We start from the raw sequence: 16148 nt of genomic DNA on the forward strand, positions 1-16148 counted from the left end.
CTCCATTCTCCCTGTCGTCAGTACCTCTTCCAACAGTGTGGGGGTTGGCACCACCGGAAAGCTCTGTACCTCCTTCCTGGTGAAATCCTGGACCTGCATATACCTAAACATCTCATCCTGCCCTAACCCATTTTTCACCCCCAGCTCCTCCAGTCCCGCAACCGGCCCCACAGAAGCAAATCCTTTAATGTCCTAACTCCCCTCTCCTCCCATCTCCGAAAATTCCCATCCCACTTCCCTGGCTCTGATCTCTGATTCCCCCGAATCGGCATTTCCCTTGACCCCACGCAACTGCCTCCAGATCTTCAACGTCACCACTACCACCGGACTCCCCGAAGCCATCGGGAGCGGCGCTGTTGATTGATTGATTGATTTGATTTATTGTCACATGTACCGAAGTACAGTGAAAAGTATTTTTCTGCGGCCGAGGGAACGTACACAGTACGTGCATCGTAGACAAAAGAATAATCAACAGAGACCATTGACAAATGGTACATCGACAAACAGTGATTGGTTACTGTGCGGCACCTAGTCCGGTCCTCAAGGTTCGAAGGATCCTCAAATCTGTAAGAAAACATAGAAGAATATTGTTAGTAATTATATAAGAAGAGGAAGATAGTTTTAGTAGGTCAGAACGCTCATAGGAGATAAAAGAAAAGGGACAGGGGGAGAGAACTCGCAGAGAGTCGCCATGCTCCGGCGCCATCTTGAAACCAACGTCCTCAGCCCCGACCCCCTGCACAAACTGGAAATCTGCCATCCTTAACTGGTCTGGCCTACATGTGACCCTTCACTGCCCCTTCAAGGGACGATTCTGGCCCATCCAGCGACGCCCACATTCCAAGAATTAATTAAAAATAACATAATAGTTTTAACTCCCTTTGACTACTTGTGGCATATCAGGGCAACAGCAGTAATAATCTCACTGAGCATATTTTTAGAAGTCAGAAGATGCTGAGCTTCAAGCTTGCATAATACATGGCCAAGCCAGACAGTACACTCACCAATGATTTCCATTACTAGTATTATTGAGTAATAACTATGTTGATAAAGTGAGAGAAGTGAATCTACAAGAATTCATTATTGGACTCTGATCGGGACTCATGTTCCAGACCGTTGAATGTCCATTACCATTGAAGCAACTAACAACTAACAGAAAGATAGAATCCAGGAAACTTCCAAACAATGCAAGTGGACATATATTTACAAGTGCCAAAAGGACATACGTTGGTTGTACAGTCGTGCCACCTGTTTGTCTTCAATATTTCTTCATCTTTTTTGCCTACCGTTACTTCCAGGTGCAGCCTTAACATCCACAGTTCAGGTGAAGACAGCCTGCTGACTGCTATGTGCTGTTGACTGTGATAACTGCAGGCCCAAGACCTAATGGGCCCTGGCCTGCTCAGGGTCTCCTGCTCAGATGCAGGTGCACCCTCTTTGGTCTGACCTGCTGGAGAGACTATGGATGGATTCACCATTCCCCGATGCCGATTTTGTAATCGGCGATTGGGCAGAGAATCCCTTTTGACACCGAAATCGGGGGCGGCGCCTGTTTGATACAGGTTTTGTTGCTCCACCCCCTCTGAAATGGTGTCATCACGTCGCATGCCGCATGCCATTGGGATGACCTTAGCGCGTCACCTGAAGCCCCTCCCCAAATGCTCCACCCCCAATGGGCCGAGTTCCCAACCGTGCAGGACACGTGTGGTCTCAGCCGTTGGGAACCCAGCATGGTGCCTGCGGACTGTGTCCAGCGCTGCCACACTCGGCTGGGATTCGTGCTGCTGGCCGGGGTGGGGGCTTCCGCGAGGGCTGGGGGATTGGTGGGGGGTAGCCAATGGGTGGCCAGGGGGTGGCCAGGGGGACACTATCTAGTAGGTCGGGTCCACGCACGGCAGGCGTCATGTTATATGGCATGACCACTGCAGGTCGTCGCCATGCGCATGAGAAGCCATGGACCCAGCCATTCTCCAGTCATTTTTATCGTGGGATCCGGAAGTTTTACGCGGCGTGGCTGTTAGCCCCTCACTAGTCATAGGATCGTTGAGGGGGCGGAGCCAATGCTTTTGACGTAAAATGCCACAGATCCTCCACACTTAGGCTCAAAAACGGTGAATCCAGCCCGTGGTCTCAGGCAGAGGGGATTCTGAGTGGCAGGAATCCCTTGAAATGTCCTGGGCTGAAGCCCATGGGGTGCCTAGTTGGCACTCCTCCGCATTGTGGGTGCTCAATGGCATCCCCCTGACTCCTGGAAACTCAAGGTACTCTATCTGCCATTTGCCTAGCACCTGCCGCAAACTGCACACATGGCTCTAGCATATATCCAGCAGCCATATTGTGTGTTCTGTTGGACCTAAGTCTCCGAGGTGGCTGCCATAATTTTCATGGAGGCAGTTAAGTGTTTGCATGTTGGAGCTACGACAGCAGACAGACTGTGGATGGAAACTCCAGCTTTAAATGCAGTCTACATATGGCCGCTGGCATCTCCACCAGTTGTTCCCCTGCCTGTTTCTGCATCTCCAACATGTGTCTTAGCACTGAGTCCAGAGGTTCATCATTTGCATGGGGCTAAGCAGTGGCAACAGTCCTCTGAGTGTCAGAGGCCCAGGCCCTCACATCCTCCATCAGCTGTGGATCCGTGTTAGTGATGTGCTTACTAGATTATGGCCCTAAATCTAATCTAGAACGCCGACCCACCAAGGTAACTGTAATTGTGCTGGTGGAGAGTTCAGGTGAGCATCGTGATGATGCATCCACTGATGCTTCTGAGTCATTCTCTCTCTAAGGTCGGGTAAAGACTGGTTCTGCAGCTGGTCTCCCTTGTTGACCTTCCCCTTTTCTTGCTGGTATCTGGAACAGAGAAAAGAAATATGCCATGATTGACTTAGCAGGCTCCTTAATTAAAACCAATGTATTACATTATGGGCATAGCTGACAACTGCAGACTGGAAACATCCTCACTGGTTTCTTGGGCAAGTCTTATCTTGCCCTCCACATGCACTGCCCTGCTTCTCCTTGGCCATCTAGGTGGCCTACTCCTCATACAGGGTTTTTAAAATTTATTCATGCAATGTGGGCATCACTGATGATGGTCAGCATTTATTGACCATTCCTAATTGCCCTTGAGAAGGTAGCGGTGGACTGCTTTCTTAAACCCTACTGTCCATGTGGTGTTGGTACACCCACAGTGCAATTAGGGAGAGAGTTACAGGATTTCGACACAGCGACAGTAAAAATACGGCGATATATTTCTGAGTCAGGATGTAGTGTGGCTTGGCGGGGAACGTGTAGGTGAATGCGGGAATCTGGCATGAAGGGGGAAATGGGCATTGAGTGGTGGGGGGGAACTTGTACTGATGGAGGGACCTTTCATTGAGAGTTGGGAGTGAGCATTGAATGGGCATTGAGGAGGGGAACCTAGCATTGGGGGAGGAATGGACATTGGAGGGAGGGGGACCTAGCATTGAGGGAGGCTTGCATTGAGGGGGGAGTGGGAATTGAAGGGGGTGCGGCAGTGATACTGGTGCAGTGGTTATTGGGGGTATGGGGCAGGAGAGCCCCCGATAATTGTGCAATGAAGGGAAGGGGAGAGCTCCCGATATTTTGTGGTTGTGGCAGGGGGGCTGGGGGGAATCTCATGTCTGTCCTGATTGGGTCTTCCTTTAATGATGGTGCTCAACCTCTGTGGAACCGACCTTGCTGGCACTCTCATGCCCCGCCCTGCCAGACTGATAGCATAAACCACGCTGCCCAATTTTTCTTCTTGGAGTGGCTCAAGATCTGGTCTGAAAACGCAGCTGAGCATCTGGAGAAGCACACATCAGTTTGCAGACATGGCCTGACACTGAAAAATTACTGGAAAATACCGCCAATCATAGGCATTGTTGTCCTACAGAAAGACAGATTGTCATCCAATAGTTGTATGAGTAGTCAGGAGTATGAATGCCTATGGCAGCTGCTGACCTTCCCCAGTAAGTTTAATACCAAGCAGGATATCCTGCAACTGAGAGAAGATTGAAGGTGTGACTGGCACATATTCCGTGTACATGTCTCATCTGCTGAGTCCTGCAACCCAAACTCCTGTGTGACATCCTTGTGCACTCGCCGATTTAGACTGCCTGATGCTCTAATGATTATTTACCCTGGTGGAGTGCAGCAGATCATACTGGGCATTTCTTTGGAGGTCCCCATGGATGCTAAGCTCCACTTTGCCCTCCATACAGCCTGCCATGGTCAGATAGGATGACCTCCTGTTGCCACCCCTGGGAATCAGCATCTTCTGCCTTTCCTAGATGGCCTAGAGGAGAATCTTCAGGGGCTTTGCTGAAATATGGGACTACACAGTCTCTGCTCAGGGACACTCTCATTGATAGAATCTTCAAGGACAACCAGACTGAAATTCCTGACCTTTGGTGATTGAATGATTGTTCGGATTCCTATTAAATATAACGCCTGGTCCTTCAACCCCATGAGGTAACGGGGGTTCGGCAACTTCCTACCCGCCCTGCCACAGCGTTTGGTAAGCTCCTTGTGGCTGCATAAATAAGGAACTGAATATCACAATTCACACGTGGTCACCCATCCAGCACTTCCAGCGGAAATCACTTTTGCGCCCACCACCGAACCGAGACTCCAGGGCAGAAGATTCCGGCATCTATTTGAGAAACCTGCAATGACATCCCTCCAATGTTTTTGGAAAGCTTAAATCCATTTTCGATTTGGCATATGAAAGATAGCATTGGGAACTTTTCCAAAACAGTTGGTTCCAATATCAATATCCATGTTAAAGTCAGAACACTGAGTAAGTATTGAAGTTCCTGTTTTTTGATGATTAAATCAACAAAAAATAAGGAGCACTGCCAGTGCACCCTATTCAATTTTTCATCTACCAGAATGAGAAAATGTTGAATTGGAACTAACCTTGTGACAGGACGCAATAATTAGTTGCAATGTTGGAGACAGAGAATAGTGCTAAGGGTAACATCCTCTGATTGGTGAAAGGTGATGTGGTGCTTCCACAATGCAATGACCTCAGTTTTTCACTTTCCATATTTATGACTTGGATGAGAGCATTGTATAACTTTGTTTGCACATGAAAACTTCAGACATAAAATATTGTTCATCGTCTCAGGATATCCCAAAGCGCTATACAAACTAAATGCTTGTTTTAAAGTGTCGTCACCTTAGTAACAAAGATTAGAGGGGGAAGCCAATTTGAACACAAAACAACAATGAGACATTTTACTGATGTTGGTTGAGATATAAATAGTGGCCAAGACAGTAGAAGAATTTCCCTGGTTTACATTCACCCAAAGGACACATCTCAGACCTTGGTTTTACGTGTTATCCTGAAATGTTAACCTGGATTATATGCTCAAATCTCTGGAGTGGGATTGAACAAAAACACCGAATTACATTTACATTGAAAAATGTCTCAGAAGTATAATCAGAGAAAAATTGACATTGAGACACAGAAGGACAGGTGACTCATGAAATAGGTTTTAAGAAGTGTCTTAAAGTAGGAGTGAGAGGTGGTTGAGGTTTTTGGGGGAAATACTGGAGTGAAGGGCCTAGAAAATTGAAAGCCTAGCCACTAATGTGTCCTGTGTAATAAGGACATGGGGAGTCCACACCAATTAAAATAAAGAACTAGATTAATTTACAATGCCGTACACAGTTCCCAGTAGATCCCTACTGGGTCTCTTTCTGGTCGGTGCCTTACTGGCTAACCTTTTATACATTGGTTAATTAGAGTTTCCCCACCCTTAATGGGGGAGCTCATACTCTGCGAGGAGAATGTGGAAGATAAGCGTTTCCACCCAGTAGGTCACATGCAGTTACATCCACAAAGTTGGAGATGTATAAGAGAATTGGACAGCTACAGATTTTCAGAAAGGGTGGTAGATTGAAGGAGTTTGCAAAATAAGGGAGAGGCAATGTCATGAAAGAGACTGAACATAATGTGATGAATGTCAGAATTTTAGATAACACAGTATATTTATTTGGTGCAGCAAGGGTTAAAACACCTGGGTTAGTGTGTGTCTGACTGCTGCAGTTATGTTTTTAAAATCTTGGTTTTAATGGCAGCAGGATATTTGGAGACAGAGCTACAATTCAAGCACCGTAGAAGTGGGCTGATGGAATTTTGTTTATATAAAGAGGGTTCCCTGGGGAGTAGATAATCAGAGACATAGGGTGTGATTTAACGGGAAATAGAGTCCTGTATTAGGCGTGTTTAGCCTCGGTGCCTGTAGCACTGAGAACGGCCCCGCTATCAAACGGGACTCTGTTAGTTTTGGCCTCGGTGAGGAACGCCCTGCCGTGGCCACACTTACCTTCATTTCCTGCATTAATGAGCCCTGATCTCAACCCCCCTCAGCATCCCACCATAACCTCTGAACCTTCCAATGCCCCAACTTACATGTTAGGGGCTCCTTGAACCCCTCCTCACCCCACCTCATAAGGGCAGGGCAGCCTGGGCTCAAACCCTGGCATGGGCAACCTGGAACCCAGACACATTGGCACTGCCAGCCTCGCACCCTGGAAGTGATCCTTCCAGGCAAGCAGTGCTACCTAGGCACCCTGACAGTGTTAGGGTGGCACTGCCTAGGTGCCCAGGTGGCAGTGCCAAGGTGCCAGGCTGGCAGTGCCAAGGTTCCTACATGGAAGAGGAAGTGTCAGAGTACATGAATAGAATAGGAATAGATGGATACGGACCCCAGAAGTGTAGAAGATTTTAGTTTAGACGGACAGCATGGTCAGCGCAGGCTTAGAGGGCCGAAGAGCCTGTTCCTGTGCTGTACTTTTCTTTGTTCTTTGCACTAGCCTGCCAAGAGCCTGATCACCCGCGGGTCTCCGATGGCCTCGGAGACCCCTGTAGGTGCCATAACATCTAGCCCACATTTGTCTGGACCAATCCTAGACGGCGCCATGGCAAGGTCTCCAAGGTGTAGACGTTTGTTCCTGAGCCTCAGGATGCCATTCGATCATGCCCATTGTGTTTAACATAGGGAGATGATATAGTTCATGGGAGGAGCCATGGGTTGAAGAAGTCAGGTGTTGAGTTTTTAGTTTTGAAATTCAGTTTTAGATTGGATTGTAGACAGCCAAGCAGCTTCTCTGAAAAATGAGATTTGATCTGCCTGTGAACAGGAGCAGTTTCCCTCAAAACAGTGAGTTAAAGATTTGTCTGTGAACGGAACAGGAGCAATTTCTCAAAAGTTGGCAGGTTAAACAGTAGTTTGAGGTAGGCAAAAGTCTGCAAGCTGGTTCCTGAAGGATATCTCTTTCTCAAAGCGGAGTATCCAAGACATCTCTATATGAAACAAGTACTCCTGGGTCTGCTAACTGTATTTAAAAGTGGATTTTGACCTGATGTAGGTGTTATTTGAGTGGAGATACAGATAGCAATGTCCATGTATACAGATCACAGATACTAACAAATTCCAATCATTACCTGAAAGGGTCAGGCATCATTAGTGGAGGGTGAAACAGTGTTAGTGTTTCATCACTCTGAAACAGTACCACTGTTGCTCTTTCCATGGACTTTGCCAAATGTGCTGAATGCTTACATCATTTTCTGACTTTGTCTCAGTTTACCAGTATCCACACTATTTTGCTTTTGTTTATCTCAAACGCATGGGAATACATATTTGATAAAATTATGTTTTGGTTACATGGGACGGGATTCTCCGACCCCCCCGCCAGGTCGGAGAATCGCCGGGGGCGGCGTAAATCCCGCCCCGCCGCTCCGACGCCGGCTGCCGAATTCTCCGGCGCCTTTTTTTGGCGGGGGCGGGGATCACGTCGCACGGTCACGGGCCGCTGGCAGGGGCCTCCCGGTGATTCTCTGGGCCCCGATGGGCCGAGCGGCTGTCCATTTTCGGCCAGTCCTGCCGGCGTGGATTAGACAAGTCCATACCGGCGAGACCTGGCTTTGAGGGTGGCTAGCAGAGTCCTCAGGGGGCGCGGGGGGATCCGGCCCCTGGGGGGGGCCCCCATGGTGACCTGGCCTGCAATCGGGGCCCACCGATCTGCGGGCGGGCCTGTGCTGTGGGGGCACTCTTTCCCTCCACGCCGGGCTCTGTAAAGCTCTGCCATGGCCGGTGCGGAGAAGAATCCCCCTGCGCATGCGCAGGAATCACCGCAGCAGTTCCGCGCATGTGTCAGAATATGCTGGCACTCCCGCGCATGCACCAACTCACGCTGTCCGGCGGAGGCCCTTCGGCACCGGTTGGCGCGGCACCAACCACTCCAGCGCCGGCCTAGCTCCCGGATGTGCGGAGGATTCCGCAACTTCCGGGCGGCCCGACGCCGGAGTGTTCACGCCGCTCTTTGGCGCCGGTACGGCCCTCCCGCCGGTTGGGGGGAATCCCGGTCATGGAGCTTTGGTCCGATGTCATCTGGAGTATCGCGTTAAGGCTTGGGCACCAAACATCAGGAAAAGAATATTGGCCGACAGCGCAGATTCACCAGAACGATGCCACAGCTGAAAGGGTTAAATTATTTTTGGTTAGATTACATTTGAACTCTTTTGAATTTGGGAGGTTGAGGAATGACCTATCCAAGGTATTTTAAATTATAAAGATAGGGTTGATGAAGAGAAATCCTTGGGTGAAAGAACCCAGAGAAAAGAGGGTAAAATCTTACATTTAGAGTTAGGTTTTATAGTAATAAAATCAGGAATCATATTTTTATGCAAAGGGCAGTTGAAATCATAGAACGTCCCCCACAAAATGCTGCGGTTGTATGGCCATTTCAAATTGTCAAGACGGCAATGAATATACTTTTTCTGGGATAAGGGTAACCAGAGATGTAGGGCAAAGGTGGGTAAATGGAATTGACCTACAGATCATTTAAGGTACAATTACAGATGCCAAGATCTAACTGAATGGTGGAATAGGCTTTAGGGGCATATAGCCTGCTCCTGTTCCTATGCTAACTGTTAATTCTTGGGTCACGCAGCACTGCAGGAACAGATTACATATAAAGTACAGTTTCTGGATCATAGGGGACAAGGTTCACTTAGAGGAAATGCTGTAAAGCAGTTTGAAAGAAAACAGTTCTCTGCCGTTGATGAAATGCAAAATAAATGCCATTTTAGTTGGATGCCTCTGCAGTTTGAGTGGTCTGTGGCATCTTTATTATGACCCCAAAACAGCACAGAATGCATATCAATAGAATCAACTATGACAACAAATATAGCAACACAGTACAAGGCCACCTTGGCTGGGGGACAAAAAAATGTCAAGAGTTTGCAAGTCAGGCAGTACAGCCCATGAAAAATGTCAAATAGGTGTGAAATGAGGTGAAATTACTAGGGAGAAATTTCTCCTCGGCTTTAAAGTGGAGAACGGAGAAATCACTGCTGACACTCCACTAAGCTGCACTTCTAATTTTAAGCCAAATTCATCTCTGACATGCAGCAGCCTATGTGAAGGTGGAAGCAAGCAGCTTTCCACTCTTTTTTCTGCCAGTCAAATTATGTCATCAGTGAAGGATCACTGGTTTTTAATGATATGGCAGTCTCCAACCTAAGTTGTAGGTCCCAATAAACTGCCCATCACCAAATTACAATTGACATCTAACATCACTAAATCTGAAATGTAATTCTTTATGACAGGAGTGGTTATATTGGAAGAAAATAATTTACTTCAAGACTGGGGCTTTTCAGTGTATACCTGAAATGTTCTCATCCAAGTATGAGTCATGTCAAATTTACTGTAGTTGAAATAGGCATATATATAGACCAATCATAATTTATCCAAATTATGCAAGTAATAGATATCATTGCACTATGTATAATTACCTCTATTGATTGCTCAAGATGTCCAGATTTCAGGTACTCGCTACTGTTCTGCAGGCTGCAGTTTTAATACGTTGTTTATTGTCTGTGACAGTCAAATTATGTTTGTGTCATGTAAAACAGCAATTTGTTATTTAGGGAGCCAATGAAGGTGGGATCATTTTGAAATATACTGGTACAGTAATTGTTTCATTAAAATATGATTTTGCAAGATAATGATAAGGTAGATTTTCTTTCCTCTTGTCGCTGCATTTTATGCAATACAGGAGGTTGCAATCAAATCAAATCAGGCTAAATAAAGTTCTTTGTCTACAGCACATCACTTCTGCACCTTGAAAACCTATACCATAGTGTCAATGAATTGGTATCAGGGAGGAATGGGGTATTTCTGGCATATTCTGTTTTTATTTCAGATTTCCAGCATCTGCAGTATTTTGCTTTTGCATTGGTTACAGAGCTGACAACCATTTAGGTTATCTAATTATCCTCTAATACTGTGTAGGCAATCGTAGGCCAAGATGAAAAGTATGTATATCGGTTATTTCTTATTGAGAAAAGCCCAATATTTAAATCCAGTAAATCTGGATTCAATCAGCATCTCAAGTTCTGAATATTAGGCATCTGTTTGTCTTCAGTAATTCATGAAACATCCATGGGTTATGTTTTATTCATTTTACAAAGGGATTTTCTTTCCTGAAGTACCTTTTAGATTCTTGAGAATAGGCTAATTGTTTTTAAACCTGTGTTCTGATCCATTTTCTATATATAATTGTAACTTAAATGAATCAGAATAAAGATGACAAATTTCTTTTACTTCCCCAAAATATAACACAGCATTTGACCATTGCTTGCATGACTAAAAACATTTTTGGTCTCAATTCAAATGACTTCCTTCTGATGTAGGAATGCCAATACATTGGAATGAAAGGTAATCTAAAATTTGAGCGTTGCACAGTGTTGACTCTCACAATGACAATTAGGAGTTGTGGGCCATGCTTTCATATTCAAGGCTTACTGTTCGTTGTTTACTATTCTTCAACAATTGGACACCATGTCTAATACAGAGTCAGAGGTGTTAAGTTACAAGACTAATTCCAAACTGTCTGAGATTTGTGGTTAGCATTTTGCACCACAGCCAAAAGTATGACAAATTCAAAATTTGTAGCTGCAACCAGTCGCTGAGGAATGTTTTGCACTTTATTCACTTCTCACAAGTTCCATTTTATGATTCTGCGAATGTCACAGAAGTGCAACTGGAAGATAATCAGCAAGTGGTGACATTCCAGGTCTATACAGGGGAATTTAGAAATCAAACGGCTTAGCTTCCTTGAGCCTGTGGATTGTACTCTTGCTAATCACAGTTCTAAGAGTGAATTGGTGACAGTTAATACATGCACACGTTCCAGCCTGCATATTAGAGGATACTTATTACTGGCATGTTCTAATAAGTCTTGCAGGTAAGGAGCATTCCCTATGAGCGTGTGAGTCAATGAGAAATGTTAAAACTGATGACAATTTTTTTAAAATAATGTAACTTCACACTATATCTATCTGTAAAATATAGGATGTATTTAGTTATGTGAGTAAGAACTCGGGCCACAAGTGATCCTGCCTTATATTTTTGCATAATACCCACTCTGGATCATTTTCTTTTCTTCGGATTGGGAAGATTTCCTGAACTTCATTTTATCATGTGAAATGGATTGAAGTTACACAAAATAAATACCCTTGCCTATTATGACTGTATTGCTCAAACGCTGCTGAGGAGTTTTTAATTGGAGTTGCAGGTAGGTCTGAATGGAGTGGGATACCTTGATGGGTTAAACATTCTTGGAAGGTTGTATTATACAGCATTTACAAATTAATCAGCTTACATTTATCTACAAAATTGATTTTTGAACAAGAAAGGAAAATGATTGTCATTTTTCCAAGGGAAAAAGAAGTCTGATTTGAGGCATTAAAGAGATCAGTACAAATAAGTATCAGGCCCCATTCACAGCATATTTCCTTCCTAAACAAATTCCGCCATTTGGCAGATTGAATATGGGTGTTTGTGACTGTAAACATAACAGACAAATTCGTTATCAGTATGAGAAAATTGCTTTGGCTCTCTAATTTAGTAAGGAAATTGTTGAGCTAAGAGTTATAAAACATAAGTACTGCCAGTCGCTAGTCTCTGAATTTTATTGGTTTATCAAAGATTGGCATTTAAAGAATCGCGCTATGCCAATCTTAGATTCAGCCACTCCAAACCTGCAGAAGGAGCCACCAACAGTACTTATAAACATATATAACTGTGACAGAGCTAAAAGTGCAAAGTCTTTAAGGAGCTGTGCTCTTCAGAATTATGTGGTTTGACTGCCTTGTGAAATGGGACTGCAAAAAATTCATTTCAACTTTGTCTGCAGGCAATTCACCTTTGGCCTACAGATGATATGAGTCTCTTTGCTGATGGGTAAAGTATAATAAGTCAGGTCAGGCGGTCTGTGGATGGCGAAGGCCTATTTATTAGTTGAATGAGGCAGGTGTAGTATTCAGCGTGAGATTAGCTCATCTCAGCATGATAATTACCTTACAGGAAGCCCTGAAGGTTACATATCAGATAGCACCAATCCAGCTGAACCACAGAACCCATTCCCGAAAATGGAGTCTGTAATATAATCATATTTTCCAACTCAAAACTGACAAAATACTCTCGGAAATAATCAGTGTTCCGATTTGGACTGCTAATGTAGTGTTAAACAGCAATTGTTCTGTAATTTTTTTAAACAGCAGGAATAGGAACATTGCAGATGTGAAAACAAAAGCTTTGCAAGCATGTCATCTGAACTAAGGAACAGAAAAGTATATTGTAATGCATGAAATGTATTTTTCACAATGCTTCTTAATATTTAAAAAAATAATTACAGATACTTATTTTGGGCTTTGAAGGACGATTCTTCTGATTTTCTACTACCCGAACATATGGATTTTTTTAACATTTAAATGTAAATGCCATTTTTGTTGCAATGAAATTATAGTGCATTATCAAAGTGCAAGGAAACTGCAAACCAGCCATCTTGTACAGGTTTAAGAAATAAATACTTAAATACCCCAGCACTTTAACCCTCAAAGGACTACCTGAGTCTAATAAAAATCCTCCATTAATTTTTCCTGTTTCTTCACAGAGTATTATGTGGTTTATCAATTTTACACCGTTGAACAAAAAGCAACTTTTGATAGTCTATTGTGAAATGAAAGACATGAAAGTATGAAGATGGTTAACTACTCGGACTTTATTTTTTCAAACCATCATGTACAGAGCTCTACACAAAACACCAAAATAGAAAACACTGCAGTTTATGCCAGAACACTTGGCACAAAATAGTACTTATCTAATTCATGTCCTGCACTCGCTTTTTCAATAATTATATCATTATTTAGATTTTTTACAGTTGAAGCAGTTTCTGGATGTGGCTTTAACAAAATGACAGTTTCCACAGTGAAATGTTTTCTGTGTAACTAATTTGGCTCCTTTGTAAGGAAGCTGGCAGAATTATTAAAGCTTAGGGAGTAGTGCCAAAACGTGTCTCGGCAGCCCCTTGCCATGTATGGCGAGGATTTTTTGCATTTGTTCTGGATTTGCCGTTGCACTTACTTTGCAGCAGCTTAGACCTAGCGATAAACTGTCTATAGCCCTTCATTTGAGGTTGCCTTTCAGTCGCATTTTGCTGCATAATTGACTTAACCCCTCACCCCCACCCCCTCCCGCCCACTTCTTCCCAGACCAAAAGATCTTTGTGGCAATATAAAACCACAAGTATACTCTGCCCTCTAGTCTAGGAAAATGATATTCTAAATTTGTGGTCTTAATTATTTCAAGCCAAATTATGGAAATACATGAAGTCAAAATATGTTTCTTTGTAGTTCAGGGTTTTAAAAATATTTCTACCATTCTTTGAACAAATTAATCAATTTTTCTCTCGTGATGCTATAACAGTAATCAAAGCTGAAGAAATTTTATTTGGCAAATTATTATTAATGAAATCAGTGGATTAATACCTAGTATATTCATAAGACATTCATCTGACCATTATTTTAATATAGGTGTTAGTCTATTTATTTTAAATTAATGAACAAGTTTGCCAAGATAGAGAACCAAAGAATGTCATGTTAACACATTCTACATTCAGCCACTAAATGTCTGTCATTCATCGTAATTTACGGGTTGTTATGTCAATGTTTAGAAATTGTATTGTACATAGAAAGAAGCCTGTAAATAATTCAAATTTTTCACACAATGTAATTGTAGCTGAGCATTGCTTTTTTTGGATTGGGTGTTGTAGTTTCACTTGACAAATGTTCGTTAAATTAATTTAAGCTTTTAGCTTAAATTTAAGGATTTTGCTTAAATTAATATCTCACACCTCTAATCCACAATGTATAGTTTTATTGCATAAAATCTGAATTATTCCTGAAGAACACAATCAAAAATCTCAAGAACAGTTTGATGCACATGTTACTTATTGCAACAGTATGGTACAGATTTTTATGCATGACAATAAAAACCCTAGTTCAATCAAATTTCTAAGAAACAAAATCAATTTTAGATATATCGCACTTTCACCTGGTCGGGCTAAGCATTTTACATTTCAGTAAATCCAATCAACTTTCTAGCTTTCTAGCTTACACATACCTCTGAAGTTTACTGTTTTAGTCTGTTGTGGCAGCTTTTATTACCAGTAAGAAACACAGCTCTCCCCTATTTTCAAAACATGTCTACATATAAACCGTCAATAATTACTGATATCTATCAAATGCTCCAGAATTATGTGACTGTTAAATCATGTGAATTAGGTAGAATATTCCTTCATGAATGGAGATTATTGCTTTACTTGTACTCTTTGAACAATAATATCCTATTAGTAGCAAATACAGACTGAATGTACGGCAAGAACTGCTGTGTTGTTTAGCTGAAGTTTCCAAATTGGGTCTGAGGAATATTAAATTAAACATCCCCTGAGCACAACTTATTTTTTTTAATGGTTTAAGTATTTTGGTCAATGTTTTCAAGTCCATAGATGGCAGCAGCATTTCAGGTAACTACAATATTTAGTCACCATTTTAACTGGTGCAGCAATCAATATATGGGTGAAGTAGAATATATTCCAGTATAGAATTTAGTTCTCACGCACAAGCAAGTTTGGTATCTCCCTATTGGCTTTTCAACATGCCTTCAGTGACCCTAAGCCTGTCCAATGCGGTTTCATATGGCATGCTAGTTCTGGAGAAATTAGCCTTCAAAGCCTCCAGTTTTCTTTAACTCTTATTATAACATAATAATAGGTTATACAGCTGGAAAGTAAAAACTACTGCTTGTAACAATTGCAAGTCCACCTATTATATTGGCCTTCTGAAGCATAGGCATTACTGTTTTAGTATTTGAAAACATTTAATTAACTAGCTGTAGTGTTCAAGTGTTGTTCAGGTAAACAGTTAAGTTCTGAATTCAAAACACAACATTCATGTGATATTGCTGCAGAAAATTAGTAGTTTGTAGATTCCATTATGGATCTGGATTTATTGAATGCAAATAAAATCATGTGTCACTTCACCGCTGTAAGTATAGATCACACAATGTACAGTAAAGCTTGTGCATTAATAAAATCTGGTGGAGCTCCAAGTGTTTTTATTTCTTATTCCCAAAGTTTGTGCAAGTTCAGAGAGTGTATCTTAGATGTCCAGTTATTCATTCAAAAGAATCAATTCAGAGCAAATATTAAATCCAAGCACTCAGAAATTTGCATTGCTAACTGTAGAACAAAACAAGCTGTGTTCTCTCCAGGTGGTAAGATGGGTTTATTTGAGATGACCATGGATCTGGGCCAAAGATTCACGGCAATCTGAATTTGACTGGTTCAGTCAGCCTGGACAAAATTCAATTCTGCTGAGAGACCTTCAAATTATTATTATTATTTTTTAAATGATACTTCGTTCACAGTCTGGCCAGCAATTTGCTGTTCCCTCGAGCAAACCAGTGAGAGCACACTGTAACAGGCTCGGTATTTCAATCAGCTGACCTCAGTTTGCAGCATGTACGGGGCCACATGACTTAGAGATTACATCAGAATTTGGAGTTTTGCCCTTGGTAGAGACAGCACTGTGCATGGTGCTTTGTGCAATTACAATGATGATTCAAAATGATTTCTGACCCAACTTTGAAACATCTTTTTACATGTTTTAGGTCAGTAGTTAATGTCCAACTTTAGATGCTGAACAGATCAATTCAGGTAAACTAATGGTGGAGATAATGGGTAACTCACAATAATGCTGTCATTTTTAAAACCAATCAGAAAGCTAATTT

At 42.7% G+C, this 16148-nt stretch overlaps 1 long non-coding RNA gene across 1 annotated transcript in view; it reads right to left on the minus strand.

Annotated features, from left to right (window-relative positions):
* Positions 1 to 243: 243 nt before the first annotated feature.
* LOC140430011 (uncharacterized) overlaps positions 244 to 16148 on the minus strand; it is a 53231-nt gene continuing 37326 nt past the window's right edge. The window contains exons 2-3 of the long non-coding RNA XR_011949274.1: positions 2698 to 2850; positions 244 to 564 (exon numbers count right to left, since the gene is read on the minus strand). This is a non-coding gene — a long non-coding RNA (uncharacterized lncRNA). The remainder of the gene's footprint in view (positions 565 to 2697; positions 2851 to 16148) is intronic.

The sequence above is a fragment of the Scyliorhinus torazame genome, chromosome 9 (assembly GCF_047496885.1).
Source record: "Scyliorhinus torazame isolate Kashiwa2021f chromosome 9, sScyTor2.1, whole genome shotgun sequence".
Lineage (NCBI taxonomy): Eukaryota > Metazoa > Chordata > Chondrichthyes > Carcharhiniformes > Scyliorhinidae > Scyliorhinus > Scyliorhinus torazame.